The sequence below is a fragment of the Hyperolius riggenbachi genome, chromosome 7, assembly GCF_040937935.1.
Source record: "Hyperolius riggenbachi isolate aHypRig1 chromosome 7, aHypRig1.pri, whole genome shotgun sequence".
NCBI classification, from domain to species: Eukaryota; Metazoa; Chordata; class Amphibia; order Anura; family Hyperoliidae; genus Hyperolius; species Hyperolius riggenbachi.
The window spans coordinates 318,915,513-318,930,033 of record NC_090652.1 but is presented as its reverse complement, the minus strand read 5'-3'; the positions used below and the strand labels follow the sequence as shown (position 1 = coordinate 318,930,033).

Genomic DNA, 14,521 nt, shown 5'->3' with positions numbered 1-14,521 from the left:
CTACCATATTATTATTATGTATTTATATATCACTGACATCTTCTGCAGCACATTACAGAATACATAGTCCTGTCACTGACTGTCCTCAGAGGAGCTCACACTCTAATCCTACCATAGTCATAGTCTAATGTCCTACCATATTATTATTATGTATTTATATAGCACTGACATCTTCTGCAGCACATTACAGAGTACATAGTCATGTCACTGACTGTCCTCAGAGGAGCTCACACTCTAATCCTATCATAGTCATAGTCTAATGTCCTACCATATTATTATTATGTATTTATATAGCAGTGACATCTTCTGCAGCACTGTACAGAGTACATAGTCATGTCCCTGACTGTCCTCAGAGGAGCTCACACTCTAATCCTACCATAGTCATAGTCTAATGTCCTACCATATTATTAGGTATTTATATAGCACTGGCATCTTCTGCAGCACATTACAGAGTACATAGTCATGTCACTGACTGTCCTCAGAGGAGCTCACACTCTAATCCTACCATAGTCCTAGTCTAATGTCCTACCATATTATTATGTATTTATATAGCACTGGCATCTTCTGCAGCACATTACAGAGTACATAGTCATGTCACTGACTGTCCTCAGAGGAGCTCACACTCTAATCCTACCATAGTCATAGTCTAATGTCCTACCATATTATTATTATGTATTTATATAGCACTGACATCTCCTGCAGCACATTACAGAGTACATAGGCATGTCACTGACTGTCCTCAGAGGAGCTCACACTCTAATCCTATCATAGTCATAGTGTAATGTCCTACCATATTAATATTATGTATTTATATAGCACTGACATCTCCTGCAGCACTTTCCACAGTACATAGTCATGTCACTGACTGTCCTCAGGGGAGCTCACAATCTAATCCTACCATAGTAATAGTCTAATGTCCTAACATATTATTATTATGTATTTATATAGCACTGACATCTCCTGCAGCACATTACAGAGTACATAGTCATGTCACTGACTGTCCTCAGAGGAGCTCACACTCTAATCCTACCATAGTCATAGTCTAATCTCCTGCCATATTATTATTATGTATTTATATAGCACTGACATCTCCTGCAGCACATTACAGAGTACATAGTCATGTCACTGACTGTCCTCAGAGGAGCTCACACTCTAATCCTACCATAGTCATAGCCTAATGTCCTACCATATTATTATTATGTATTTATATAGCACTGACATCTTCTGCAGCACTGTACAGAGTACATAGTCATGTCACTGACTGTCCTCAGAGGAGCTCACAATCTAATCCTACCATAGTCATAGTCTAATGTCCTACCATATTATTATTATGTATTTATATAGCACTGACATCTCCTGCAGCACATTACAGAGTACATAGTCATGTCACTGACTGTCCTCAGAGGAGCTCACACTCTAATCCTACCATAGTCATAGTCTAATGTCCTACCATATTATTATTATGTATTTATATATCACTGACATCTTCTGCAGCACATTACAGAATACATAGTCCTGTCACTGACTGTCCTCAGAGGAACTCACACTCTAATCCTACCATAGTCATAGTCTAATGTCCTACCATATTATTATTATGTATTTATATAGCACTGACATCTTCTGCAGCACATTACAGAGTACATAGTCATGTCACTGACTGTCCTCAGAGGAGCTCACACTCTAATCCTATCATAGTCATAGTCTAATATCCTACCATATTATTATTATGTATGTATATAGCACTGACATCTTCTGCAGCACTGTACAGAGTACATAGACATGTCACTGACTGTCCTCAGAGGAGCTCACACTCTAATCCTACCATAGTCATAGTCTAATGTCCTACCATATTATTAGGTATTTATATAGCACTGGCATCTTCTGCAGCACATTACAGAGTACATAGTCATGTCACTGACTGTCCTCAGAGGAGCTCACACTCTAATCCTACCATAGTCCTAGTCTAATGTCCTACCATATTATTATGTATTTATATAGCACTGGCATCTTCTGCAGCACATTACAGAGTACATAGTCATGTCACTGACTGTCCTCAGAGGAGCTCACACTCTAATCCTACCATAGTCATAGTCTAATGTCCTACCATATTATTATTATGTATTTATATAGCACTGACATCTCCTGTAGCACATTACAGAGTACATAGTCATGTCACTGACTGTCCTCAGAGGAGCTCACACGCTAATCCTATCATAGTCATAGTGTAATGTCCTACCATATTAATATTATGTATTTATATAGCACTGACATCTCCTGCAGCACTTTCCACAGTACATAGTCATGTCACTGACTGTCCTCAGGGGAGCTCACAATCTAATCCTACCATAGTAATAGTCTAATGTCCTACCATATTATTATTATGTATTTATATAGCACTGACATCTCCTGCAGCACATTACAGAGTACATAGTCATGTCACTGACTGTCCTCAGAGGAGCTCACACTCTAATCCTACCATAGTCATAGTCTAATGTCCTGCCATATTATTATTATGTATTTATATAGCACTGACATCTCCTGCAGCACATTACAGAGTACATAGTCATGTCACTGACTGTCCTCAGAGGAGCTCACACTCTAATCCTACCATAGTCATAGCCTAATGTCCTACCATATTATTATTATGTATTTATATAGCACTGACATCTTCTGCAGCACTGTACAGAGTACATAGTCATGTCACTGACTGTCCTCAGAGGAGCTCACAATCTAATCCTACCATAGTCATAGTCTAATGTCCTACCATATTATTATTATGTATTTATATAGCACTGACATCTCCTGCAGCGCATTACAGAGTACATAGTCATGTCACTGACTGTCCTCAGAGGAGCTCACACTCTAATCCTACCATAGTCATAGCCTAATGTCCTACCATATTATTATTATGTATTTATATAGCACTGACATCTCCTGCAGCACATTACAGAGTACATAGTCATGTCACTGACTGTCCTCAGAGGAGCTCACACTCTAATCCTACCATAGTCATAGTGTAATGTCCTACCATATTATTATTATGTATTTATATAGCAGTGACATCTCCTGCAGCACATTACAGAGTACATAGTCATGTCACTGACTGTCCTCAGAGGAGCTCACACTCTAAACCTACCATAGCCATAGTCTAATGTCCTACCATATTATTATTATGTATTTATATAGCACTGACATCTTCTGCAGCACATTACAGAGTACATAGTCATATCACTGACTGTCCTCAAAGGAGCTCACAATCTAATCCTACCATAGTCATAGTCTAATGTCCTACCATATTATTATTATGTATTTATATAGCAGTGACATCTTCTGCAGCACTGTACAGAGTACATAGTCATGTCCCTGACTGTCCTCAGAGGAGCTCACACTCTAATCCTACCATAGTCATAGTCTAATGTCCTGCCATATTATTATCATGTATTTATATAGCACTGACATCTCCTGCAGCACATTACAGAGTACATAATCATGTCACTGACTGTCCTCAGAGGAGCTCACACTCTAATCCTACCATAGTCATAGCCTAATGTCCTACCATATTATTATTATGTATTTATATAGCACTGACATCTTCTGCAGCACTGTACAGAGTACATAGTCATGTCACTGACTGTCCTCAGAGGAGCTCACAATCTAATCCTACCATAGTCATAGTCTAATGTCCTACCATATTATTATTATGTATTTATATAGCACTGACATCTCCTGCAGCGCATTACAGAGTACATAGTCATGTCACTGACTGTCCTCAGAGGAGCTCACACTCTAATCCTACCATAGTCATAGCCTAATGTCCTACCATATTATTATTATGTATTTATATAGCACTGACATCTCCTGCAGCACATTACAGAGTACATAGTCAAGTCACTGACTGTCCTCAGAGGAGCTCACACTCTAATCCTACCATAGTCATAGTGTAATGTCCTACCATATTATTATTATGTATTTATATAGCAGTGACATCTCCTGCAGCACATTACAGAGTACATAGTCATGTCACTGACTGTCCTCAGAGGAGCTCACACTCTAATCCTACCATAGCCATAGTCTAATGTCCTACCATATTATTATTATGTATTTATATAGCACTGACATCTCCTGCAGCACATTACAGAGTACATAGTCATGTCACTGACTGTCCTCAGAGCAGCTCACAATCCAATCCTACCATAGTCATAGTCTAATGTCCTACCATATTATTATTATTATTATGTATTTATATAGCACTGACATCTCCTGCAGCACATTACAGAGTACATAGTCATGTCACTGACTGTCCTCAGAGGAGCTCACAATCTAATCCTACCACAGTCATAGTCTAATGTCCTACCATATTATTATTATGTATTTATATAGCACTGACATCTCCTGCAGCACATTACAGAGTACATAGTCATGTCACTGACTGTCCTCAGAGGAGCTCACACTCTAATCCTACCATAGTCATTGTCTAATGTCCTACCATATTATTATTATGTATTTATATAGCACTGACATCTTCTGCAGCACATTACAGAGTACATAGTCATGTCACTGACTGTCCTCAGAGGAGCTCACACTCTAATCCTATCATAGTCATAGTGTAATGTCCTACCATATTAATATTATGTATTTATATAGCACTGACATCTCCTGCAGCACATTACAGAGTACATAGTCATGTCACTGACTGTCCTCAGAGGAGCTTACACTCTAATCCTACCTTAATTATAGTCTAATGTCCTACCATATTATTATTATGTATTTATATAGCACTGACATCTCCTGCAGCACATTACAGAGTACATAGTCATGTCACTGACTGTCCTCAGAGGAGCTCACAATCTAATCCTACCATAGTCCTAGTCTAATGTCCTACCATATTATTATTATGTATTTATATAGCACTGACATCTCCTGCAGCACATTACAGAGTACATAGTCATGTCACTGACTGTCCTCAGAGGAGCTCACACTCTAATCCTATCATAGTCATAGTGTAATGTCCTACCATATTAATATTATGTATTTATATAGCACTGACATCTCCTGCAGCACTTTCCACAGTACATAGTCATGTCACTGACTGTCCTCAGGGGAGCTCACAATCTAATCCTACCATAGTAATAGTCTAATGTCCTACCATATTATTATTATGTATTTATATAGCACTGACATCTCCTGCAGCACATTACAGAGTACATAGTCATGTCACTGACTGTCCTCAGAGGAGCTCACACTCTAATCCTACCATAGTCATAGTCTAATGTCCTGCCATATTATTATTATGTATTTATATAGCACTGACATCTTCTGCAGCACTGTACAGAGTACATAGTCATGTCACTGACTGTCCTCAGAGGAGCTCACAATCTAATCCTACCATAGTCATAGTCTAATGTCCTACCATATTATTATTATGTATTTATATAGCACTGACATCTCCTGCAGCGCATTACAGAGTACATAGTCATGTCACTGACTGTCCTCAGAGGAGCTCACACTCTAATCCTACCATAGTCATAGCCTAATGTCCTACCATATTATTATTATGTATTTATATAGCACTGACATCTCCTGCAGCACATTACAGAGTACATAGTCATGTCACTGACTGTCCTCAGAGGAGCTCACACTCTAATCCTACCATAGTCATAGTCTAATGTCCTACCATATTATTATTATGTATTTATATAGCACTGACATCTCCTGCAGCGCATTACAGAGTACATAGTCATGTCACTGACTGTCCTCAGAGGAGCTCACACTCTAATCCTACCATAGTCATAGCCTAATGTCCTACCATATTATTATTATGTATTTATATAGCACTGACATCTCCTGCAGCACATTACAGAGTACATAGTCATGTCACTGACTGTCCTCAGAGGAGCTCACACTCTAATCCTACCATAGTCATAGTGTAATGTCCTACCATATTATTATTATGTATTTATATAGCAGTGACATCTCCTGCAGCACATTACAGAGTACATAGTCATGTCACTGACTGTCCTCAGAGGAGCTCACACTCTAATCCTACCATAGCCATAGTCTAATGTCCTACCATATTATTATTATGTATTTATATAGCACTGACATCTTCTGCAGCACATTACAGAGTACATAGTCATATCACTGACTGTCCTCAAAGGAGCTCACAATCTAATCCTACCATAGTCATAGTCTAATGTCCTACCATATTATTATTATGTATTTATATAGCAGTGACATCTTCTGCAGCACTGTACAGAGTACATAGTCATGTCCCTGACTGTCCTCAGAGGAGCTCACACTCTAATCCTACCATAGTCATAGTCTAATGTCCTGCCATATTATTATTATGTATTTATATAGCACTGACATCTCCTGCAGCACATTACAGAGTACATAGTCATGTCACTGACTGTCCTCAGAGGAGCTCACACTCTAATCCTACCATAGTCATAGCCTAATGTCCTACCATATTATTATTATGTATTTATATAGCACTGACATCTTCTGCAGCACTGTACAGAGTACATAGTCATGTCACTGACTGTCCTCAGAGGAGCTCACAATCTAATCCTACCATAGTCATAGTCTAATGTCCTACCATATTATTATTATGTATTTATATAGCACTGACATCTCCTGCAGCGCATTACAGAGTACATAGTCATGTCACTGACTGTCCTCAGAGGAGCTCACACTCTAATCCTACCATAGTCATAGCCTAATGTCCTACCATATTATTATTATGTATTTATATAGCACTGACATCTCCTGCAGCACATTACAGAGTACATAGTCATGTCACTGACTGTCCTCAGAGGAGCTCACACTCTAATCCTACCATAGTCATAGTGTAATGTCCTACCATATTATTATTATGTATTTATATAGCAGTGACATCTCCTGCAGCACATTACAGAGTACATAGTCATGTCACTGACTGTCCTCAGAGGAGCTCACACTCTAATCCTACCATAGCCATAGTCTAATGTCCTACCATATTATTATTATGTATTTATATAGCACTGACATCTCCTGCAGCACATTACAGAGTACATAGTCATGTCACTGACTGTCCTCAGAGCAGCTCACAATCCAATCCTACCATAGTCATAGTCTAATGTCCTACCATATTATTATTATTATGTATTTATATAGCACTGACATCTCCTGCAGCACATTACAGAGTACATAGTCATGTCACTGACTGTCCTCAGAGGAGCTCACAATCTAATCCTACCACAGTCATAGTCTAATGTCCTACCATATTATTATTATGTATTTATATAGCACTGACATCTCCTGCAGCACATTACAGAGTACATAGTCATGTCACTGACTGTCCTCAGAGGAGCTCACACTCTAATCCTACCATAGTCATTGTCTAATGTCCTACCATATTATTATTATGTATTTATATAGCAGTGACATCTCCTGCAGCACATTACAGAGTACATAGTCATGTCACTGACTGTCCTCAGAGGAGCTCACACTCTAATCCTACCATAGCCATAGTCTAATGTCCTACCATATTATTATTATGTATTTATATAGCACTGACATCTTCTGCAGCACATTACAGAGTACATAGTCATATCACTGACTGTCCTCAAAGGAGCTCACAATCTAATCCTACCATAGTCATAGTCTAATGTCCTACCATATTATTATTATGTATTTATATAGCAGTGACATCTTCTGCAGCACTGTACAGAGTACATAGTCATGTCCCTGACTGTCCTCAGAGGAGCTCACACTCTAATCCTACCATAGTCATAGTCTAATGTCCTGCCATATTATTATTATGTATTTATATAGCACTGACATCTCCTGCAGCACATTACAGAGTACATAGTCATGTCACTGACTGTCCTCAGAGGAGCTCACACTCTAATCCTACCATAGTCATAGCCTAATGTCCTACCATATTATTATTATGTATTTATATAGCACTGACATCTTCTGCAGCACTGTACAGAGTACATAGTCATGTCACTGACTGTCCTCAGAGGAGCTCACAATCTAATCCTACCATAGTCATAGTCTAATGTCCTACCATATTATTATTATGTATTTATATAGCACTGACATCTCCTGCAGCGCATTACAGAGTACATAGTCATGTCACTGACTGTCCTCAGAGGAGCTCACACTCTAATCCTACCATAGTCATAGCCTAATGTCCTACCATATTATTATTATGTATTTATATAGCACTGACATCTCCTGCAGCACATTACAGAGTACATAGTCATGTCACTGACTGTCCTCAGAGGAGCTCACACTCTAATCCTACCATAGTCATAGTGTAATGTCCTACCATATTATTATTATGTATTTATATAGCAGTGACATCTCCTGCAGCACATTACAGAGTACATAGTCATGTCACTGACTGTCCTCAGAGGAGCTCACACTCTAATCCTACCATAGCCATAGTCTAATGTCCTACCATATTATTATTATGTATTTATATAGCACTGACATCTCCTGCAGCACATTACAGAGTACATAGTCATGTCACTGACTGTCCTCAGAGCAGCTCACAATCCAATCCTACCATAGTCATAGTCTAATGTCCTACCATATTATTATTATTATGTATTTATATAGCACTGACATCTCCTGCAGCACATTACAGAGTACATAGTCATGTCACTGACTGTCCTCAGAGGAGCTCACAATCTAATCCTACCACAGTCATAGTCTAATGTCCTACCATATTATTATTATGTATTTATATAGCACTGACATCTCCTGCAGCACATTACAGAGTACATAGTCATGTCACTGACTGTCCTCAGAGGAGCTCACACTCTAATCCTACCATAGTCATTGTCTAATGTCCTACCATATTATTATTATGTATTTATATAGCACTGACATCTTCTGCAGCACATTACAGAGTACATAGTCATGTCACTGACTGTCCTCAGAGGAGCTTACACTCTAATCCTACCTTAATTATAGTCTAATGTCCTACCATATTATTATTATGTATTTATATAGCACTGACATCTCCTGCAGCACATTACAGAGTACATAGTCATGTCACTGACTGTCCTCAGAGGAGCTCACAATCTAATCCTACCATAGTCCTAGTCTAATGTCCTACCATATTATTATTATGTATTTATATAGCACTGACATCTCCTGCAGCACATTACAGAGTACATAGTCATGTCACTGACTGTCCTCAGAGGAGCTCACACTCTAATCCTATCATAGTCATAGTCTAATGTCCTGCCATATTATTATTATGTATTTATATAGCACTGACATCTCCTGCAGCACATTACAGAGTACATAGTCATGTCACTGACTGTCCTCAGAGGAGCTCACAATCTAATCCTACCATAGTAATAGTCTAATGTCCTACCATATTATTATTATGTATTTATATAGCACTGACATCTCCTGCAGCACATTACAGAGTACATAGTCATGTCACTGACTGTCCTCAGAGGAGCTCACACTCTAATCCTACCATAGTCATAGTCTAATGTCCTGCCATATTATTATTATGTATTTATATAGCACTGACATCTCCTGCAGCACATTACAGAGTACATAGTCATGTCACTGACTGTCCTCAGAGGAGCTCACACTCTAATCCTACCATAGTCATAGCCTAATGTCCTACCATATTATTATTATGTATTTATATAGCACTGACATCTTCTGCAGCACTGTACAGAGTACATAGTCATGTCACTGACTGTCCTCAGAGGAGCTCACAATCTAATCCTACCATAGTCATAGTCTAATGTCCTACCATATTATTATTATGTATTTATATAGCAGTGACATCTCCTGCAGCACATTACAGAGTACATAGTCATGTCACTGACTGTCCTCAGAGGAGCTCACACTCTAATCCTACCATAGCCATAGTCTAATGTCCTACCATATTATTATTATGTATTTATATAGCACTGACATCTCCTGCAGCACATTACAGAGTACATAGTCATGTCACTGACTGTCCTCAGAGCAGCTCACAATCCAATCCTACCATAGTCATAGTCTAATGTCCTACCATATTATTATTATTATGTATTTATATAGCACTGACATCTCCTGCAGCACATTACAGAGTACATAGTCATGTCACTGACTGTCCTCAGAGGAGCTCACACTCTAATCCTATCATAGTCATAGTCTAATATCCTACCATATTATTATTATGTATTTATATAGCACTGACATCTTCTGCAGCACATTACAGAGTACATAGACATGTCACTGACTGTCCTCAGAGGAGCTCACACTCTAATCCTACCATAGTCATAGTCTAATGTCCTACCATATTATTAGGTATTTATATAGCACTGGCATCTTCTGCAGCACATTACAGAGTACATAGTCATGTCACTGACTGTCCTCAGAGGAGCTCACACTCTAATCCTACCATAGTCCTAGTCTAATGTCCTACCATATTATTATGTATTTATATAGCACTGGCATCTTCTGCAGCACATTACAGAGTACATAGTCATGTCACTGACTGTCCTCAGAGGAGCTCACACTCTAATCCTACCATAGTCATAGTCTAATGTCCTACCATATTATTATTATGTATTTATATAGCACTGACATCTCCTGCAGCACATTACAGAGTACATAGGCATGTCACTGACTGTCCTCAGAGGAGCTCACACTCTAATCCTATCATAGTCATAGTGTAATGTCCTACCATATTAATATTATGTATTTATATAGCACTGACATCTCCTGCAGCACTTTCCACAGTACATAGTCATGTCACTGACTGTCCTCAGGGGAGCTCACAATCTAATCCTACCATAGTAATAGTCTAATGTCCTAACATATTATTATTATGTATTTATATAGCACTGACATCTCCTGCAGCACATTACAGAGTACATAGTCATGTCACTGACTGTCCTCAGAGGAGCTCACACTCTAATCCTACCATAGTCATAGTCTAATCTCCTGCCATATTATTATTATGTATTTATATAGCACTGACATCTCCTGCAGCACATTACAGAGTACATAGTCATGTCACTGACTGTCCTCAGAGGAGCTCACACTCTAATCCTACCATAGTCATAGCCTAATGTCCTACCATATTATTATTATGTATTTATATAGCACTGACATCTTCTGCAGCACTGTACAGAGTACATAGTCATGTCACTGACTGTCCTCAGAGGAGCTCACAATCTAATCCTACCATAGTCATAGTCTAATGTCCTACCATATTATTATTATGTATTTATATAGCACTGACATCTCCTGCAGCACATTACAGAGTACATAGTCATGTCACTGACTGTCCTCAGAGGAGCTCACACTCTAATCCTACCATAGTCATAGTCTAATGTCCTACCATATTATTATTATGTATTTATATATCACTGACATCTTCTGCAGCACATTACAGAATACATAGTCCTGTCACTGACTGTCCTCAGAGGAACTCACACTCTAATCCTACCATAGTCATAGTCTAATGTCCTACCATATTATTATTATGTATTTATATAGCACTGACATCTTCTGCAGCACATTACAGAGTACATAGTCATGTCACTGACTGTCCTCAGAGGAGCTCACACTCTAATCCTATCATAGTCATAGTCTAATATCCTACCATATTATTATTATGTATGTATATAGCACTGACATCTTCTGCAGCACTGTACAGAGTACATAGACATGTCACTGACTGTCCTCAGAGGAGCTCACACTCTAATCCTACCATAGTCATAGTCTAATGTCCTACCATATTATTAGGTATTTATATAGCACTGGCATCTTCTGCAGCACATTACAGAGTACATAGTCATGTCACTGACTGTCCTCAGAGGAGCTCACACTCTAATCCTACCATAGTCCTAGTCTAATGTCCTACCATATTATTATGTATTTATATAGCACTGGCATCTTCTGCAGCACATTACAGAGTACATAGTCATGTCACTGACTGTCCTCAGAGGAGCTCACACTCTAATCCTACCATAGTCATAGTCTAATGTCCTACCATATTATTATTATGTATTTATATAGCACTGACATCTCCTGTAGCACATTACAGAGTACATAGTCATGTCACTGACTGTCCTCAGAGGAGCTCACACGCTAATCCTATCATAGTCATAGTGTAATGTCCTACCATATTAATATTATGTATTTATATAGCACTGACATCTCCTGCAGCACTTTCCACAGTACATAGTCATGTCACTGACTGTCCTCAGGGGAGCTCACAATCTAATCCTACCATAGTAATAGTCTAATGTCCTACCATATTATTATTATGTATTTATATAGCACTGACATCTCCTGCAGCACATTACAGAGTACATAGTCATGTCACTGACTGTCCTCAGAGGAGCTCACACTCTAATCCTACCATAGTCATAGTCTAATGTCCTGCCATATTATTATTATGTATTTATATAGCACTGACATCTCCTGCAGCACATTACAGAGTACATAGTCATGTCACTGACTGTCCTCAGAGGAGCTCACACTCTAATCCTACCATAGTCATAGCCTAATGTCCTACCATATTATTATTATGTATTTATATAGCACTGACATCTTCTGCAGCACTGTACAGAGTACATAGTCATGTCACTGACTGTCCTCAGAGGAGCTCACAATCTAATCCTACCATAGTCATAGTCTAATGTCCTACCATATTATTATTATGTATTTATATAGCACTGACATCTCCTGCAGCGCATTACAGAGTACATAGTCATGTCACTGACTGTCCTCAGAGGAGCTCACACTCTAATCCTACCATAGTCATAGCCTAATGTCCTACCATATTATTATTATGTATTTATATAGCACTGACATCTCCTGCAGCACATTACAGAGTACATAGTCATGTCACTGACTGTCCTCAGAGGAGCTCACACTCTAATCCTACCATAGTCATAGTGTAATGTCCTACCATATTATTATTATGTATTTATATAGCAGTGACATCTCCTGCAGCACATTACAGAGTACATAGTCATGTCACTGACTGTCCTCAGAGGAGCTCACACTCTAAACCTACCATAGCCATAGTCTAATGTCCTACCATATTATTATTATGTATTTATATAGCACTGACATCTTCTGCAGCACATTACAGAGTACATAGTCATATCACTGACTGTCCTCAAAGGAGCTCACAATCTAATCCTACCATAGTCATAGTCTAATGTCCTACCATATTATTATTATGTATTTATATAGCAGTGACATCTTCTGCAGCACTGTACAGAGTACATAGTCATGTCCCTGACTGTCCTCAGAGGAGCTCACACTCTAATCCTACCATAGTCATAGTCTAATGTCCTGCCATATTATTATCATGTATTTATATAGCACTGACATCTCCTGCAGCACATTACAGAGTACATAGTCATGTCACTGACTGTCCTCAGAGGAGCTCACACTCTAATCCTACCATAGTCATAGCCTAATGTCCTACCATATTATTATTATGTATTTATATAGCACTGACATCTTCTGCAGCACTGTACAGAGTACATAGTCATGTCACTGACTGTCCTCAGAGGAGCTCACAATCTAATCCTACCATAGTCATAGTCTAATGTCCTACCATATTATTATTATGTATTTATATAGCACTGACATCTCCTGCAGCGCATTACAGAGTACATAGTCATGTCACTGACTGTCCTCAGAGGAGCTCACACTCTAATCCTACCATAGTCATAGCCTAATGTCCTACCATATTATTATTATGTATTTATATAGCACTGACATCTCCTGCAGCACATTACAGAGTACATAGTCAAGTCACTGACTGTCCTCAGAGGAGCTCACACTCTAATCCTACCATAGTCATAGTGTAATGTCCTACCATATTATTATTATGTATTTATATAGCAGTGACATCTCCTGCAGCACATTACAGAGTACATAGTCATGTCACTGACTGTCCTCAGAGGAGCTCACACTCTAATCCTACCATAGCCATAGTCTAATGTCCTACCATATTATTATTATGTATTTATATAGCACTGACATCTCCTGCAGCACATTACAGAGTACATAGTCATGTCACTGACTGTCCTCAGAGCAGCTCACAATCCAATCCTACCATAGTCATAGTCTAATGTCCTACCATATTATTATTATTATTATGTATTTATATAGCACTGACATCTCCTGCAGCACATTACAGAGTACATAGTCATGTCACTGACTGTCCTCAGAGGAGCTCACAATCTAATCCTACCACAGTCATAGTCTAATGTCCTACCATATTATTATTATGTATTTATATAGCACTGACATCTCCTGCAGCACATTACAGAGTACATAGTCATGTCACTGACTGTCCTCAGAGGAGCTCACACTCTAATCCTACCATAGTCATTGTCTAATGTCCTACCATATTATTATTATGTATTTATATAGCACTGACATCTTCTGCAGCACATTACAGAGTACATAGTCATGTCACTGACTGTCCTCAGAGGAGCTCACACTCTAATCCTATCATAGTCATAGTGTAATGTCCTAC

The 14,521-nt window shown here is 38.6% G+C and overlaps 1 protein-coding gene across 1 annotated transcript in view; it reads left to right on the top strand.

The window, feature by feature from the left end:
• LOC137525254 (protein mono-ADP-ribosyltransferase PARP14-like) overlaps positions 1–14,521 on the top strand; it is a 314,114-nt gene that overhangs the window by 208,967 nt on the left and 90,626 nt on the right. The gene's annotated exons all lie outside the window — the stretch shown is intronic.